Below are 13643 nucleotides of genomic sequence, written 5' to 3'. Positions count from 1 at the left end.
GGTCGTCATTTATATTCCCTGTGTCCCGGTCGTCATTTGTGTCCCAGTCTGTGATTTCTCTTTGAGTGTCCCGGGCGTCATTTATATTCCTTGTGTCCCGGTGTCCCGGTCGTCATTTATATCCCCCTGTGCCCCCTGGCGTCCCCGTTGTAGTTGTGTCCCGGTCGGCATTTATATTCCCTGTGTCCCGGTCGTCATTTGTATCCCGGTGTCCCGGTCTGTATATACATTCGTTTTTTTAGTTTTGTTTTTCTCCTTTATTTTTCATTTTTTTTCCTTTTTTATTTTTTTTCTTTTTTAGTTTTTTTAGTTTTTTAGCTTTTTTAGTTTTTTATTAGTTTTTAGTTTTTTTTTTCTTTTTAGTTTTTTTGTATTTTTTACCTTTTTTTTAGTTTTTTTAGTTTTTTTTTTACTTATGTCCTGGTCGTCATTTATACTCCCTGTGTCCCGGTCGTCATTTGTGTCCCGGTGCTTTGTTGATGGTGATTGCTAATCGAACATTCCTTTTGTCCCGGTCACTTTCTCTTTGAGTGTCGTCATTTATATTCCCTATGTACCGGTGTCCCGGTCGTCATTTGTGTCCCGATGTCCGGGTCTGTAATTTCGTCAGTTGAAAACATGACGTCAGTCGACACACAAACGTGACGTCACCCGACAGACCCACACACACACAGACAACTTATTTTATATATATAGATAGATTATGTGTACGAGGGGGCTTGTACCCTCGTTAATACCTCGCTCTTTACACTAAATCGTAAGTTTTATCCCAATTCTTTAAGAATGACCCCTGAATCAAAAAGGCCGTAGAATAAATAGTTGAAATTACTAAAAATATTTTAGCATAAAGAGCGAGGTATTTATCTCCTCCTAAATACCTCGCTCTTTATACTAAAATATTTTTAGAACCCCTCATATGCGAAATAATCTCTGTTCGTTTTAAATTTCAATGCTATTCCTTACTTTCAATTGAAAAAACGTTTTCATGTTTATTTTTTCATTGTTTTTTTATAGTAATGCTAGAAAATCCTGCGCCCTTTTCATTGAATTTTTCTTCCCCCATGAAATATTAATCTAAGGAAAGATCCTCCCACATAACCCCATCCCATCAACCCCACCCCCCAAACCAAAAAAATCCCCCTGAAAACGTCTGTACACTTCCCAATAACCATTACTAGATGTAAACACTGGTCAAAGTTTGTAACTTGCAGCCCCTCCCCCAGGGATTGTGGGGGAGTAAGTCATTGCCAAAGACATAGTTATTACGGTTTTCGACTATGCGGAACAAAATGGCTATCTCAAAATTTTAATCCATTGACTTTTGGAAAAAAATGAGCGTGGGAGGGGGCCTAGGTGCCCTCCAATGTTTTTTATCACTTAAAAAGGGCACTAGAACTTTTCATTCCGTAAGAATGAGCCCTCTTGCGACACTCTAGGACCACTTGGTCGATACGATGACCCCTGGGGAAAAGAAAAAAAAAAGACAAACAAACAAATAAACACGCACCCGTGATTTGTCTTCTGGCAAAAAATACGAAATTCCACATTTTTTAGATAGGAGCTTGAAATTTTGCTATAGGGTTCTCTGATACGCCAAATGCGATGGTGTGATTAAGATTCTATGACTTTTAGGGGATGTTTCCCCCTATTTTCCAAAATAAGGTAAATTTTCTCAGGCTGGTAACTTTTGATGACAAAGACTAAATTAATTGAAACTTATATGTTTAGAATCAGCGTGAAAATACGATTCTTTTGATGTATCTTTTAGCATCAAAATTCCGTTTTTTAGAGTTTCGTTTACTATTGAGCCGGGTCGCTCCTTACTACAGTTCGTTACCACGAACTGTTTGATGATCAACTAAGTAGGCATAATTTAAGACAAAAAAAAAAGAGTTTAATAAATACTGTACAAAAAGAATTTTAAACCACATCTTACAAATTAACTAAAAAGGGGGAAAGAATTTCTTATGTTCTTTAGAATGATTTTTATACGCATGTTTAAAACGCAATTTGAATGTGGTGCGCATTTTACTTAAATATAATTGTGTGTCAATAGGTAGTTGACTAAAAATGCGCACCAAGTTTGAATAATGGGTAAAGTATGTATATCAAAAGTATTTTTTAAAACAAAAAAAATGATTTTTCCCTTTTTAGTCCATTTATGGTTTCTCAAAAGTTATTTTGTATGAGGTATTTATTACAGTTTTGGTTACTATTTGGCCGAGTAACCCCTTGCAAACTGATTGTTAGGATTCTTCGCTTTTCTTTCATAAAGTTTTTTTTCCGCTTGAGAACTGACACTTCGAATTGTAATTAAAATTTTGGGCAAAACTTGAGATTTCAATCAGAATGTTTCCTGTAGATACCCTGGAATATACACGTATCTTAATCCACCATTTTGTGAAAAGAATTAACTGATTTCCTTCTTTGTTGCAAATGTTTTTTGGTTTAAATAAATGCATGTCGAGTTGACACATGAAAAAGTGTTCTATTTTGTTGTTTTAATAAAAATAAGAGATAAATAATTTATGAAAAAGAGCTCTATTTTGTTGTTTTAATAAAATAAGAGATAAATAATTTATGAAAAGGAGTTCTATTTTGTTGTTTTAATAAAATAAGGCTCCGTCTACATGCCCTAAGCGGATCGGCGGAAATAAATTAGATGTTTTCACACTTTAAAATTATACAGCAGCATATTTTTGATGGTTAAAAGCACAGATGGGGGCCTTGAGCTTCCTATTATAAAAAAGAGAATAGATTTGATATCCTTTTGTTGTTGTTTTCTTAAGGTTTGTTTTTATTTGTTGTTGTTCTTATTGTTTGTTTTTTTAATCTGTTGTTTTTTAAGGTCTCATTGAAGTAGGTCCGTTTAATGGAGGTCAAGCTGTGCAATGGAAAGTCACCCCGGAGCCATGGCTGGGGGACGCCACGGTTGGGGCTTCTGGGGCTTTATATTTATTTTTGAGTTGGTACGGGGTGCCGTAACTAATTTTGCCCTGGAGGCCACCAACCCTAGGAACCGCCGTCCCTTGGGGCGTCAAGAATTAATAAGCCGCAGTTTTTAAAACCCGAGCATGTGAATGACATAAGCATCTCTACGAAGTGAAAGTTTTCAAAAATTCTTGCTCAGCATTATAGGGGTCTTATTAATAGCTATTCTGTCCGTGCAAAGCAAGATCAAAATATTTTATTTAAATTTGTCTCCTCCTCAGCACCTCCTAATTTGTCACCGTCCTCAGCTGACATTCCAGAGGGTGAATGGTATGTATAATATAGATCCGAATTCTCTGACCCTAATCTGTCATAGAATAACCTTACGAAGTAGCTCTGGATGACTTTCTGAATGCTCAGCCCGATGAAAATTTTGTGATCAGTACCCATTCTGTTTAATATGGTATCCCAAAAAATAAAATGAAAACATTCACCTGGTATGGACCAAGTCGGTGCGAAATACGGAGGAAAAATTCTTACGGCTCGTCTATCTCTGCTTATGCAGATGATTTTCACTCAGGGTATCGTTCTTTCTTCTTTTTGCATCGGATCTGACTTTTATCTCCAAGAACGGGAAATCTGAAATCCAGTGTACATACATTCTGTCCCATTACTGTTGCTACATCTTTTTGCAAGCTCTTTGAGCTACTATCTATTAGGGAACTTGAAAAAGTCTACTACACCCCTCCAAACCAGTTCAGATTTAAGTAAGGTACCATGTGTTACAAATGCCTTTTACAAACCACTGTTACAAATGCCTGGAGAAAGGCTTGTTTTGGGGGGACATTATGTCAGACGCGCATTCGATTCTCTTATCCATGCAGCAATGCTTCTGAAAGCTAGTAGACGTAGACTGAACGTCGCCATTATTTATTCTCTTCGGGATTGATATGCAAGACTATATATCCACCTGATGCTATCCCCAGATAAAGGCATGCCCCTGATTAAACACGGACAACTGAATCCAGTCAATAAAGGGGTCTTTAAAGGAGCTGTCACCTCTCCTGACCTCTATCGTAACTGTGTAATGGAAACACAAGATTTATGCCCACCTTTACCGATTCTGTCTTCTGTAAATCTTTCCCTGGTAAGCTATGCTGACGATATCCTAAACCTTAGTTGAACTCTTCAACGTAGCACCAAAATTTTGGGAATCCTTGAAGCGCACTTGAATTCCACTTCTCCAAATATGATATTGTCCTCTTTGACTGGAAAACAGATTCCTCAGCCCCTTCCATCACGTTTGGATCTACTTCAGTTCAACCTTTATATCACCTTATGTATTTAGGTCTACCCATTGCTTCTTCTATCCGACACACCCAAAAACTTCTTCTTGAGCAAATCAGTCGTAGAATCTTAGCAGCTTATGCTTCCATTGTATCTTGTAAACTTTGATTCAACCTACCTCTTCCAGCAAGTCTATATAATGCTGTTGCCCTTCCCCATATCCTCTACACCGCACCCTCCTGGAAATTCCTTATTAAAACTGACAAGAGTTTTAATAAGGTGAAGTCGTTTTTACTGTTAAAGTTTTTTACTGTTTTGAAAAGATGAGTTGAGAGAAAGAGTCAAGCTTTAGCGTAAAGAGCCGGGCGTTGAGGAGGGAACAGCCCCTTTCATATGCGGAGTAATTTCTGTTCGCTTCAAGTTTTAATGTCACTCCTTACTTTCAGTTAAAAAACTTTTTTATTTTATTTAATAACCATAGAGAGCGGGATTTAACCACTCTTTTCTTACAGCCCTGAGAAAATTTATAATGTTGGACAAAATATCTTTTGAGAAATAGTTACCAGTTGACCAAGTTCAACCCAAAACACTTCTCAACAAAAGTAAATTTGGCAGTTTTCAGGGGTTTTTTTTCGGGATTTTGGTAAAAATTAGTGATTATGACACAGGTAAAATTGTATATTTTATTGCAAATGAGACGCTTAGATGCTATTTTTCTTTCTTGACAAAAAATTACAATATAATACTTTTTCGGTATTTAATAATTAATATTGCCATTGAATTTTTTAAGAGGAATGAGATATTTTTAATGCAGTGTAAGACAACTAATTTATTATTTTTGAGCTCCTCTTTTCTATATGACTTAATTATCATTAGTCTCCCTTTTCCTCCCCATCATTAATCCACACCATCATAGCATTCATAATTGATCGATCAAAGATAAATTTTAAGCATAAATCTTGATATAGTGGTCCTTACCTTAGCGAAGAAAGAACTTCCTTTGCATTGTTTGCTGGGGAAAATTATTTTCCGGAAAATGTAGTATTTCCCCACTTTCTGGGTCCTCAATGGAAAAAGGTTGAAATGGGTTGGACATCTTTTACAGAAGAAAGATGACATATTGTCATTGATTTTTCTTTTTCATTCCCCCCCTCCCCATCTGGACTAAACAAAAATAAGGTCGTCTCTGACTGCAATGGGAAATGGTCATAAAAAAGGTTCTAGAGGGAATAATCTAAGTGTTTTGGAAGGGGTAAAGAGTAAAGCTTTAGCTAATAATGGAGTAGCAAGTGCAGCTGTGTTGGCCTGCAGCTTTAACTAATAATGGAGTAGCAAATGCAGCTGTGTTGGCCTGCAGCTTTAACTAATAATGGAGTAGCAAATGCAGCTGTGTTGGCCTGCAGCTTTAACTAATAACGGAGTAGCAAATGCAGCTGTGTTGGCCTGCAGCTTTAACTAATTAAATAAAAAAAACTAGTTTTTTTAACTGAAAGTAAGGAGCGACATTAACACTTAAAACGAACAGAAATTACTCCACATATGAAATGGGTTGTCCCCTTCGCAATCCCTCGCTCTTTACGCTAAAGCTTTTAATTGTTTTAAAAAGTAGAATTGTGGCAAAGAGTCAAACTTTAGCGTAAAGAGCGAGGGATTGCGGAGGGGACAACCCATTTCACATACAGAGTAATTTCTGTTCGTTTTAAGTTTTAATGTCGCTCCTTACTTTCAGTTAAAAAAACTAGTTTTTTTTATTTAATTTCTGAACGTTTTTGAATTAATGCATGTTTGATTTTGGCTCTCCGCACATAAATTATTAAAATGAAATTTGTATATTAATTCTTTTTTTGGCTAAATGGCTTTCTCTTAGTTTTGATCAGACGATTTTGAGAAAAGGGGTGGGGAAGGAGGCCTAGTTGCCCTCCAATTTCTCGGCTACTTAAAAATCCAACTAGAAATTTTAATTTTTAACGAACATTTTTATTAGTAAAAAATATACGTGACTTAAGAATTAACTTACGTACAGGCACGTACACAGGAATTTTTTCGGGGGGGGGGGCCAAAATCTTCGAAATAGCAGATATAAAGTAGCACTTTTTTATTTAGTAATGCAAAAAGCAGGTATATCGGAAAATACAGATCCTGTAGTATTGTAGCGGATGGGGGGAAGAAGACTGAAGCCTCAACAGTATGTTTTAGGCTCAGGTTATGTTCATAGCGATTTAGAACCAGTGATTAATCTATTATATCCCACTGAAAGGGAAATTTTAGGGTAACAGTGCAATATGGATTCTGTGGGGGTAGTTCTTTTATTGCAAAAACGTAGATTTTAATGAAAAATGATAGTCTCCAAAATTGATCCATTAAAAGCTGTACTTTATCCTGAAAGGGGGGGAATAAACGCCCTAATATATAGGATAATTCTATTTTGCTGTGGAAAGCAAACTCTCTTTACAAAAAAAAAAATAACAGCACAATTGCTAATTACTTCAAAGAGGGTAAAAAGTTAGACAGAAAATGGGTTAATAATTGGGCAGTGACTTGACCGGATAATGGCATGCTGTAAAATCCCCAAAAAAGGCTTCACACATGTATCTAGATTCTTAATAAATGTCCTACTTTTGCCAGAAATCCCAAGAAACCATGGGGACATTAAACATTTCAAAAAGTTTTTGGGGGACCCTGCGTACGTGCCAGCTTACATAACACACTTTTATATTCTTATATTTTTATTATGTATACGAGGGGGTTTGTACCCTCGGCAATACCTCGCTCTTTACACTAGATCGTAAGTTTTGTCCCAATTATTTAAGAAAGACCCCTGAATTAGAAAGGCCGTAGAATAAATAGCTGAAATTACTAAAAATACTTTAGCATAAAGAGCGAGGTATTTATCTCCTCCTAAATACCTTGCTCTTTATGCTAAAGTATTTTTAGAACCCCTCATATGCGTAATAATCTCTGTTCGTTTTACGTTTCAATGCTACTCCTTACTTTCAATTGAAAAAACGTTTTCATGTTTATTTTTTCTTAGTTTTTTTTATAGTAATGTTAGAAAATCCTGCGCTCTTTTCATTGAATTTTTTTTCCCCCATGACATATTCCTCGAAGGAAAGATCCTCACACGTAGCCCCTTCCCCTCAACACCACCCCTCAAACCAAAAAAGCCCCCTGAAAACGTCTGTACACTTCCCAATAACCATTACTGTATGTAAACACTGGTCAAAGTTTGTAAATTGCAGCCCCTCCCCCAGGGATTATGGGGGAGTAAGTCATTCCTAATGACTTAGTTATTATGGTTTTCGACTATGTGGAACAAAATGGCTATCTCAAAATTTTGATCCGTTGACTTTGGGAAAAAATGAGCGTGGGAGGGGGCCTAGGTGCCCTCCAATTTTTTTGGATCAATCTTTTTGGATATAGATCAAGATCTATAAGTTTGACTCTTTCTCTTAACTCCACATTTTAAAACAGTAAAAAAATTTAGCGTAAAGACCGGGGCGTTGAGAAGGAAAAGCCCCTTTCGTATACGGAGTAATTTCTGTTCGTTTTAAGTTTTAATGTCGCTCCATACTTTCATTTAAAAAACTTGTTTTTTTTATTTAATTTCTGAACGTTTTTGAATCAATGCATGTTTTGATTTTGGCTCTCCGCAGAGGAATAATTAAAACGAAATTGGTATATTTATTTGTTTTGGCTAAATGGCTTTCTCATAGTTTTGATCGAATGATTTTGAGAAAAAAAGAGCGGGGGAGGAAGCCTAGTTGCCCTCCAATTTTCGGTTAATTAAAAAGGCAACTAGAACTTTTAATTTTTTACGAATCTTTTTATAAGTAAAAGATATACGTAACTTATAAATTAGCTTACGTAAAGAACTTTTGTATTCTCGTGTTTTTATTACATATATGAGGGGGTTCGCCCCCTTGTCAGTACCTCGCTCTTTACACTAAAGCTTAAGTTTTGTCCCAATTCATTAAGAATGACCCCTGAATCACAAAAGCCGCAGAATAAATAGTTGAAATTACTAAAAATACTTTAGCGCAGAGAGCGAGGTTTAGGAGGAGGTGAGCCCCTCATATGGGTAATAATTTCTGTTCGTTTTAAGTTTTAATGCTGGTGCTTACTTCCAGCTGAAAAAAAACTTTTTCATATTTATTTTTTCATTGTTTTTTTTTAAGTAATGCTAGTAAATCCTGCGCTCCCTTCATGGAAATTTTCTTCCCCTGTGACAAATTCCTCGATGGAACGTACCCCCAGCGTATCCCCCTCTTCTCAACCCCTGCCTCCAACCAAAAAATCCTCCTGAAAACGCCTGTACACTTCCCAATAACCATTACTATATGTAAGCACTGGTCAAAGTTTGAACTTGTAACCCTTCCCACGGGGACTGCGGGGGAGTAAGTCGTCCCCAAAGACATAGTTACAAGGTTTTCGACTACAAGGCTATCTCAGAATTTTGATCCGTTGACTTTGGGAAAATAATAAGCGTGGGAGGGGGCCTAGGTGCCCTCCAATTTTTTTGATAACTTAAAAAGGGCACTAGAACTTTTCATTTCCGTTAGAATGAGCCCTCTCGCAACATTCTAGGACAACTGGGTCGATATGATCACCCCTGGGAAAAAAAAAACAAAAAAAAAACAAATAAACACGCATCCATGATCTGCCTTATGGCGAAAAATATAAAATTCCACATTTTTGTAGATAGGAGCTTGAAACTTCTACAGTATGGTTCTCTGATACGCTGAATCTGATGGTGTGATTTTCTATGACTTTTAGGGGGTGTTTCCCCCTATTTTCTAAAATAACGAAAAATTTTTCAGGCTCGTAACTTTTGATGGGTAAGACTAAACTTGATGAAACTTATATGTTTAAAATCAGCATTAAAATGCAATTCTTTTGATGTAGCTATTGGTACCAAAATTCCATTTTTTAGAGTTTTGGTTACTATTGAGTCGGGTCGCTCCTTACTACAGTTCGTTGCCACGAACTGTTTGATTTTACAATTTTGATGATAATGAAGGAATGGAGGGACTCATTTAAACTAATCAGGAAGTGAGACAAATTTAATTTGAAGTCAAGTATTTGCTTATGTGGTAACACCCATCTTTATAATATGTTGTGATACAGCTTTAACCACTTTTTAGATAATCATACAATGTACAAATTATCTTGCTTAATATGTAAATAAATATCCAGTTTGGATATCAAACTAAGCACGAAAATGGAACAAGGTTTCTTCAGAAATTCATCAAAATTTGGATCAGTTCTATAATTAATTTTTTCTAAATATGCGCATATGAATGACCTTCAATTCAAATGCAACGATTTTTATGATCTCCTTCGAATACCCATATGAGTTTTGTTCAGCTTCTGTTAATTTCAAGTGTCTCCTTAAACTCGAGGTCTAAGTGGGATGCTCAATATATTTCCCACAGGCCACATGTTGAGCGAGACTGATATAACCACATAAGTATCTTCTAATCTTCATTTCTTACACACTAGTCTTCATTTTTCTCTTTTTCATTTTTGTCTCTCCATTTTTCCCTATCTGAGTTTTGAAAGCTGTAATGCTGTAAGTTTGCTTTACTCACAATATTCATATTTTGAGTATATTCACAATAGCTATTTTGCTATTTTACAATAGCTTGGGTCTTTTTTTTTATCAATTAAAAAACGTTCAAAAATAGAAGTTTTCAGAGAAAAGTAAATAGTCATATTACTTATGACCAGTAGAAATAAATGTCTAGGAAACACAATTCAAATCCTTTGGAGACTAATCAAAACTGGGATTAATGCTGTATTCATTTTGGAGGAAACGCACATATGCAAAAACTTTCATTTAGATCCAGCAATTTTTATGATCTACTCCATACAGCCCTGATTAACACAAAACTTCTTTGTTTTTCAACTATTTCTTTGGGTTTGAGGTCAATAAAGAATGCTTGGCATATTTCTCGCACACCATGTTTGTGTACGACTGATAAGCCCCCCCAGAAGCATTAGTTTATAACAGAATATGTATAGCGTGAGTCATACTGACCGCCATGGACTTTTCATCGCACACCACCTTTGACACACGCAAGAGGTAGCAATATACTAACGATTTTCATAATTTCCTTCGTATACCCATATGATTTTTATTCAGCTTCTGTTTTTTCAAGTGTCTCCTTGAGCTTGAGGTCTAAGTGGGATACTCAATATATTTTCCACAGGCGACATGTTGAGTGAGACTGATATAACCACAAAAGTATGAACCTATAATAGGGAATAAGCAACATGTATTTTAATAAGCTCTTATTGCTTTTTTTCCCCTGCCACCTTCCATGAAACACAATTCAAATCCTTCTGACATTCATCAAAACTGGGATTAATTCTATGATCGTTTTGGAGGAAACGCACATATGCAAAAGCTTTCATTTAAATCCAACAGTGTTTAGAATATAATCCATACACCCCTGATTAAAAAAAAACCTTCTTTATTTTTCAACTAATAATTTGGGTTTGAGGTAAAAATCTTGGCATATTTTTCGCACTCCACATTTCATGTACGACTGATAAACCCCACAGAAGAATGAATTTATAACAGACTACAGACAACGTGAGTCATAGTGACCGCCTTTTCACCGCACACCACCTTTGAAAGCTCCTTAAAGCCCTATCTTTGAAACGACTTATTCAGAAGGATCTGATTGAGTAGAAATAGCTTTCCGTTTACAAGAATTGAACTATCATTTTAAATGCAACTAATTTGTATTTTGAGGCTTAAACAGCACAAACAGAGCCCAGTGCTGCCATAAAAAGTAAGAAATCGCGGGTAAATTCGCTTAAAAGGTATAATTTAGTCTAAGCACAACCTAAGGTGTTTTAAGCAGTTAGAGTATCTTATTTAAATTTGAATCTCTGTCAACCAATTGATTGATAGATACTTGGTGGCCGTTTACGTGGCCAGGTATTGCAATGCTTATTCAATATTAACGAATATTTACTCTAACAGTAAATCTATGGTTTGATCATTTTATATACTGTCATCTATAAAAAACTATTATAGATGGTATGCATTGTCAGGCCTTCCGGGCAGTTACATCCACACCGCCAAACATCGCCTTGTAATGAGAAAGGAACACTGAAAATGCTGAAACTTTGGAAAGTCTCAAGAAATTTGCTTTAATAAATTTGGAATTATAGTGTTGTGTTGTGTTAAATAAAGGTCCTATTTTGTGTACGTAAGTAAAATTTATTTTCTCTTTTATCTAATATGCTCATAGTACTGTAGGCTACTAGCCGAGTCAGCAAACTGTCAGACATTTTGAATTTGTTGCTGTTATTTTATTTATTCAGTATTGTTTATTTCTGTAGCCTATTTACTCTCTCATAAAGCAATAATCGTCTTGTTTATTTTAAGTTTATCATTTCATCTCTATTGTTTTTATCTTTCTGTATTTCATAGCCAGGTCATAAAATAGGCTATTCTAGGAGGAATGAGGTTAGTAGACTAACTCTTCCCTTAAAGGATAAAGAAGGTTATTGGCACATTTTTCGAAAAATGAAATATCTACCATTGGTTAAAATGCTGATCTAACACCATAAATTTATCCCTAAATGATGATGTATTCCTTTTTAATGTGTCAACTAGGGTAGGATATCTCTAATAGAAATTCCAGGACAGTGACTTTTCACTAGGCTATCTCTAAAAGTCACTATTCTAGATGGAAGAAACTTAGAACTGTGGGCTCTTGTTGTAAATTAGGGCCAGACCCCTGCCACCAGGGAAGCTTTTTTTAAGGAAGCTAACCTAGATACCTCTATAGTTCTCCCTTGGCCAGGGTGCTGGCTCTGGGGAGTTCACTTATAGGCTAGGACCCAAATTGGACCAGAAAAATGAAACCAGGCAAATGTCTAGAATCCCAGCTCTTCAGAGGGAGATATAATAATAATTTATTTTTGACCTGCTGGAAAAAATCAAAGCACAGTACCAATAAAGAAACAAAAGAAACACTACACAAAACAGAAAGAACAAGAAACTAAAGCAAACAAGTAAGGCCACTGTGGGTGGGCATATGCTACAACAACAAAAAAAACCACTTAGATTGCTAATTTTATGTTTACTCTTTATGTTTCTTTCTGCACTTATGACTTCCCCTCCCCTTAATGGTCTCATATAGTCCATGGGCAATGCTGAACACACATGATAATTGATGAAAATTGATTCAAAAACAAAGAAATATGATTCATTGATAGTTGTTGTGTTCTGCAGAGCAAGGATATAATTTTTCTAGTTAGTTTTTTATATAGCCTGGGGCTATGTGAGATCTTTAGAGAGGGACTAGGCATGAAATGTCAAAAATGCAAGCAAATTCCTAAAAATTAATTTAAAATTAGCAATCTAAAAATTTATCTTTTTGTTCCAGCATGTCTTCTTCTTGAGTCATGCTATCCTAGATCTCTTCGCAAAACCAGACTCCCTATTTGCCCTGTAGTGATAGCAGTGGGATTGATTTCTGTGTGGTATTATGGGCCATGGAGTTCAATATCATAGCAACATCCCACTACAGATCCTGAGATTTGATGCATGTGTGTATGAGTCTCCATTATGGTCCAAAGAAGGATTCTGTGCTCAGTTCTCTTTTCAAATGTAATAATCAATGCTATCACAATTGTATCCCAGTCCCCCTCTAATTATGCCAGTTATAATCATAGGGCTTATACAATTGTTTTATTTGATGCATGTCAATGAAAAGTAAGCACACACAAAATGAAAATCACCAAACTTACATGTATTATAAAGGGCTGTAGTTGGCCCCATTAAGAGGTGGGGAAGTGAGGGGCTGTGCCATAACTGTAATGGCAATGATAGCTGGTCCCAAACTAACCTTTAGCTACACATCAAAGGCCTACTGCATCTCTTAGTAGCCAAGAAGCATCATTAATTCAACACATCAATACACATAAATTTATGGGAGGTTTGAATTGACAGTTTCTAACATCTGTTTTTTTTTATTCTATCTGATTTTTGCTAGGCAAACATAGCCTTCAGATATAGAGCTGAACTTCTTTGGTACTGATAAAGCTTGAATTAAAAGATTCTTTAAAAATAGGTCCTACCTGAGGAGCAAAATAATAAATCATTTAACATTTTTGGAGAGACTTTGCAGATACATTCAGTTTAACAAGCACACTCAAAGTCACACTTACAAAAAAAAAGACTTAAACTTTCTCCTGGAAATTTTTAAACCTAAACTAGTAGGAAAGAGATAGAGTTTGCAATCTGAAAACACCTCTTAGCATCCTAATTGTTGTAGATCTATTTCAGGAAGTACCACTCAGCTAGGTTCCTTAGAGCTAAAAGATATTATCCTTGAATCTAAAGTCACAACACTTATTTTAGTGAGAGACAACCATTGTATCACAGTATGCTAGTGGTATATTTG

At 35.8% G+C, this 13643-nt stretch overlaps 1 protein-coding gene across 6 annotated transcripts in view; it reads left to right on the top strand.

Moving 5' to 3' along the window:
* Positions 1-11298: 11298 nt before the first annotated feature.
* The window catches only part of LOC136025841 (trithorax group protein osa-like), a 95364-nt gene continuing 93019 nt past the window's right edge, over positions 11299-13643 (top strand). For 5 of the 6 annotated variants that reach the window (XM_065701903.1, XM_065701876.1, XM_065701893.1 and 2 more), the window contains exon 1: positions 11299-11438. The gene's annotated coding sequence lies outside the window, so the exon portion shown is untranslated. The remainder of the gene's footprint in view (positions 11439-13643) is intronic. The other variant, XM_065701867.1, reaches the window with a different exon arrangement.

This window comes from Artemia franciscana, chromosome 1 (genome assembly GCF_032884065.1).
Source record: "Artemia franciscana chromosome 1, ASM3288406v1, whole genome shotgun sequence".
Lineage (NCBI taxonomy): Eukaryota > Metazoa > Arthropoda > Branchiopoda > Anostraca > Artemiidae > Artemia > Artemia franciscana.
Note: the sequence above shows the minus strand (reverse complement) of the source record. Positions and strands in the feature narration are given on the sequence as shown.